The sequence below is a fragment of the Cryptomeria japonica genome, chromosome 1 (assembly GCF_030272615.1).
Source record: "Cryptomeria japonica chromosome 1, Sugi_1.0, whole genome shotgun sequence".
NCBI lineage: Eukaryota > Viridiplantae > Streptophyta > Pinopsida > Cupressales > Cupressaceae > Cryptomeria > Cryptomeria japonica.
Genome location: NC_081405.1, coordinates 165,739,958 through 165,746,048, shown reverse-complemented (window position 1 = coordinate 165,746,048; position 6,091 = coordinate 165,739,958).

Below are 6,091 nucleotides of genomic sequence, written 5' to 3'. Positions count from 1 at the left end.
TTGATACTTCAACAGTGATTGAAAGGGCAGTGAAGTTGACACTCTTCAGCAAGTTTGACCTCCAAGGAGGCAATATAAAGTTCAGATCTGAGACTTGAATCGTTTCAGTGGTTATCCAATTTCAATCAAGGTGGCTTCATTGGAAATGATTTTGTGCCTTTGAAAGTGACATACCAGGCCAGCTAGTTGACAAAGCTTTGAAGGTTTTCAATTTGTTTGCAAAGGTCCCCTAATCTGGCCTATCTTGTTTGCAAAGCTGCCTAAGTTAGCTGATCAAATGGGGAGATGCAAAGACATTCAAATTAGCTGATCAAATGGGGAGATGCAAAGACATTCAAATTAGCTGATCAAAGTGTCAAATTGCAAAGGAGGGCATTAAAGTTGCTCATATCAACAACTACAAAGCAACATCAAATGACTGCTCAAGTCAGAGAATGCAAAGAGACTCCATAGACCGCCTAGCATACCTGAAATGCAAACAAAGTTTAAAAATATGCCTAATGTAATAAAAAATCTGACTAAGTGTTTGAAGGGCAAATAAGAAATTTACTTCATGTTCGGGCCTATGAGAGCGCACTTCACAAATTGGAGTAGAAGAGCGCACCTCACAAATTTGAGCGAAATTTTCATTTGGACCCCGTACCTTGCTAAGGACATGAAGCAAATTTCTCCAAACCATGTACCTTGCTCCCAATTTGGAGCGAAATTCCTCCTAAGGCCTCCTTTGAAGGTTAATTTGGCATTGGAGTGACCAAAAGACTTGAGGTTTGAGTGAGTGAAGTAAAGGCAAATGAAAAGGTTGAATAAGAGTCTATATGAAACCATGTACCTTGCTCCACAATTGGAGCGAATTTCTCCAAACTATGTACCTTTCTCTTGATTTGAAGCAAAATTTGGAGTGTACCTTGCTCCAAGATAGGAGCGAAATTTCTTAAGGTAGTGTACCTTGCCCCACATTTGGAGCGAATTTTTACATGATTATGTCCCTTGTAGCCTATTCGGAGTGAGCTCATCACTGGACCCTATATACACTCAAAATTGGCTATGAACAATTAAATAAATATTTATTATTTATTTAATGTTTATTCTTCTATTAAATAATATATTTGAAAAGATTAATTTATTTAATCCATTTTGATGCTTATTCTTCTATTAATTAATTAAATTGAAACATTTTATTAGTTAATTCATTCCCCCTTTCTTCTAAACCAATTCAATTAAATATCTAATATTTAATCATCCCCTATCCAATTCTTCTATAGTCTCATCAATTAAATAATTTCTTAATTATTTAATCTCCAAATCCAACTCATCTCATCTCCACATCACTTCCTCTTTTGCCAACTCATCAATTATGTGGCTAAAGATATTAACATTTTTAAATATTAATTGATCACTTATCTTCAACTTCCAATTCATAAATAAAGAATGTGTATGTATACACATTTCTCAACCAATCTTGTATTTTCTCCAACCTTCATACATCTTTGGAGGGAGTTGAGTCCACTTGTCCTCATATCCCTAAATCTTCTCCAACCATCCTACATTCCCTCAAGTCTTCAACTCCAGTCAAGGTGAGCCTTCTGACACTTGGCTTCTCCTTCCACCTTTTCCTCCATCCTGCATGTGTAGGAGGAACATTTTCCACTTTTATCTCTCACATTCCAACCAATCTTTTCATAGCCATCCAATCTACATGACTCAATCTCAACCGTTGATCTCTGCCACATGGGATTTTTGCTCATGAAAATCTATAAAAAAGGCATTTCCTAAGCATTTTTAGAGCTAATAGTCATCTAATCGGTATCTTGCACCCGTGAGTTTTTAGCTTAATCATTTTCATATAGCTTTTGCATAATCATTTAACTTATCATATCAACATCTAGTTATCAGTCTGTTCATCATTGTCATCTTGGAAGCAACCACAACGCATGTCTGAGAGCAAAACATATGCAACCAAGTTCAAATGGTGATAGGGCACAATGAGACAATAGGATAGAGGTACAAGCTTTCAAGTTTTGTACTTCTTTATTTGTTTCATTGGTTAAGTTTGGAGTTTTCCTGTAGCTTTTATCTTTATTATTGTTGAAAACTAACAAGTTGCAGGTATATTTTGAAGTAAAAATTCCAAGTTGACACATTTTGGCACCCACCGTGGGGCTCACGCCTCGCACTTTCTATTATCCTATCATTTCACAATTTAGTAGTTTCATGCATTCATGTAGTTTAGCAACGCATTTTAAAGTTTTTTCACGAATTTGCCGCTTTTGGCAACACATTTGTTTGATTTGGCAGTGCATTTGTTTAGTTTAATAGTGCATTTACTGCTTTGGTCACACATTTAAATAGTTTTCATGCATATGCACTGCAGGATCACACATACACTATGCAGAGTCACGCATTCATTGAATTAGGCAGCGCATTTACAGTTTTTGGTCGCGCATATGTTCTTTTAGCGCATTCACTCAGATAGTCTGCAAAATTTTAATCACAGTTCGTTAACTAACACTTTTTGCAGATTCGACTGTCGAAGACTAAATTTTTTCAAATCCGCTAACTTGTGCTTTTGCAGAGTATTTCTCATGCATTTCTCACATTTAGTTTAACTAGGGGTTTTGTAATTCACCATCCTTGCTTCACATAGCTTAACTAGGTGGTCAATTTACAACATGCAACTTGCATTTGTGTCTTTCTTAAATTAGTTGCACTTTGATCAATTTTTAGTGGTTTAAAATTAACCTTTGTTTACTGTGTTTACACAAAGTGGTAGGTTATTATGCTCTCACCTCAACCAAGTGATCAGAAAACCAAACCCACTTTCTAGAATGTGTAACGTTTAGAGGGCCTACCTCCCGAGTAGCCCTTAAGGCTCAATTAGAGAGAACGACCCAAGTGGAAACAGGCTAACGCCAAGCTCTTTCGATCCACTATAAATAAATCGTGTTTGTAACAAAAGTTACAGGCAACGAGTGTTGATTAGTCCATACCGACGTTATGACTCCCCATAAACCCTATAGAGCACAACCTCTATAGGCTAGGAGGCCTTCCTTAACGGAGCGTAACACGCTGCATGTATGGCTACTCGACCAGATGCCTTGACTTAAAACTCTTTTGTGTAGAAGCCCAAATCCTTCTAGTTGTTGGTGCAAGAGGTCAGACCTCTGAAGCGGCTCACATACATACGGTTCTTAGTAGAGATACAAAGTTTGCCATGAGGAGTTTTAATGGGAACTGGTGCTTGGCTGCCCCAGAGAAGTGAGTGTCGAGGGTGGAGCTAGTGGGGTCAAGCATCTAAGTATCCGCTTTGAATAGCGTAGCCTCGGGGAAACCCAGGTGAGATTCAACAACTATTGTCCTGGCCTACTAAAGGAATTGTACTTGCCTGTGCATTTTTCTTTCAAAACATTGTGTCTGCTGTGCTTGCATTACGTTCTCAATAAAAAATAAAAAACAATCATCCTGCTGAAAAAACTCAAAACTTGCTGGAAAAGAAATAGTCACGCATTCACAGTGCAAAGTCGCGCTTTCACAAACTCTGACAACACATTTACAATTTTAGATCACATATATACACTATCTAACAGTGCATTCATCACAAAGTAGCGCTTTTGCAACATTTGGTTGTGCAGTTACTCAACTGAAAATTTTGAAAATATTTCTGGATACCCATTTTCGAGAAGATCTCATTTCAACTATCACATGCTTCATAATTGGTCAAACAAACAGGGTTCTTGAACATTTTGAGCATAAAGCTAGATCACACCTAAGGTTATCACAAGTATTTGTTGAGACATGGACCAGCTAGGACTCGAACCTAGGACCTTCCATATGCTGCTGGAGTGCTCTACCACTGAGCTACTAGCCCTTCTTGGACCAATCCATCGTCGGTCTGGGTGTGTCTTATTTCCAACACCAACACCCCCCTTAAGCCACACCTCTCGTGTGCTTGGGGCTCCTAGCCTAGACCTAGCTCTGATACCATGTTGAGACATGGACCAGCTAAGACTTGAACCTAGGACCTTCCATACGCTGCTGGAGTGCTCTACCACTGAGCTACTGGCTCTTCTTGGACCAGTCCATCATCGGTCTTGGTGTGGTTCATTTCCAACACCAACAGTATTCACCTTTAACAAGTCTTAGATACAATATCTCAAGTGCACAAAACACGTTTTCTTGATAGATTTGATCTTTCAAACATAGATTCTCAATAGGATACATCATTCTTCATCACGAAACTTTAAGATTAGATTAACCTTATTCATTGACTTGGATATATCATTCCACCTTAAACTTGGTATTATCAAAATTTCACAAAACTTGCACTCACATTGGGATCAAAAACTTGTCAACCATTACACGCTTGTATGACTATTTCGTGTCGTCTCAAGAAGAGGAAACTTAGTTATAAAGGACTCTTGAAAAGGAGAAAGTATCTATACACAAACCCCAAAATTCTGTTGAAGCATCGCATATTTCGACACCATTTTCGTAACTATCTACGTGGTTGTGGAACTGAGTTTGACAAATAAATCTTGCAAGCACGTGCTTTTCAACAAAGAGACGCTTTATCTCAACGTACCAATATAGGTGGTAGAATCAACTTAGCTTATTTGCTTGAACAATTGATCACCTATTGAGTTATATCTAGAAGATCAAACTTGAGAAGTTTCAAATCGATCATATGCAAGTTTGGACTAGAGCTCAACACGAACAATTGAGAAAACAACAAAAACAAATGGAAGAAGAAAATCCAATGTTCCATGAATTTGGACACACAGATGTTGATGAAGAAGCAATCAATAATACCATTATAGACCTTCAATAAGAGTCCAGATTTGACAAATTAATGGAAAGAATCTTGGAAAAAGAAAAGCAAAAATATTTCCTAATGTTGGCAAATTTAGGAGCGAAATTGCCACAAGGTTTTAATATGGAAAGTTTGAAGCAAAATACTTAAACAAGTCATAATCAAAACACTGATGACCACAATGATGATGACTTGAATCGGGTAAACCACGAAGAAACAAGAAGAGATAGAGAAGAAACAAGAGGAGATAGAACAAGAAGAGACCAAGATGGTACAAGAAGGGTTCGTGGTGACAGAAGAACTCATGAGGATACAAGGAGAACCCATGTTGATAATCCCCTATTAACTTTCACTCAACAAATGCAAACTTTGCAACAACAAATACAAGATATGCAGAAGGGAACAAGTTCCAAGAAATATTCATTGGAGGACATCTGTCCATACCCTTTTGACATGAATTTGAACATGGTGCCATTCCCACTACATTGTGAAATCCCAAAATATGATAAATATGATGGGAAATCTGATCCCAAAGATCATATCAGAGAATTTTGCACTATGAGTATGGAATTTGCATACAATGAAATCTATCTGATGTGTTTATTTCCTAGAAGTTTAAGTGGGCAATCAATGTAATGGTTCTCCAAATTGCCATTTGGGATTAAATCTTTTGAAGAACTTGTGAATAGATTCATCTCACAATACTCCTACAACATAAAAAATTGAGATAACAATGCTAGACCTATGCAACATTAAGAAAAAGAATGGGGAACCTTTCATGGTCTTGCTACAGTGATGGAGACGATTGTTTAATAGGTACCCTAGAGATGTGCTAGATCAGGAGAAAATGAACATCTTCATTGACAATATTACCAGTGAAATGAGTTATAGACTCAAAATGCAATGTCCTCCTAGTTTTGTAAAGATGATTGAAAATGGTTTTAAAATAGAGGACGTTATGGTCAAGAAAGGAGAATTAAAACTCTACAATTCCTCTAACTACAACAACAACTATGGTAACAATAACAATGAAAATAATAGCAACAACGATAAACCAAAATTTTGGACAAAGAATAGAAATGTTGCCAATGAGGGAGTATCTCATAGCAACGATGCTAAACTACAACAACCCTTTTTCAATCTATCAAGTCAAACACTAGTAAACAATCAAGAGAATACTAAATCAAAGTCCTTTTATTCCGACCCTCGCAAAAAGTTTACAAACATTGGGGAACCATTGGAATCGGCTTTAAAAACTCCGCTTGCAAACAAGTTGATCACATT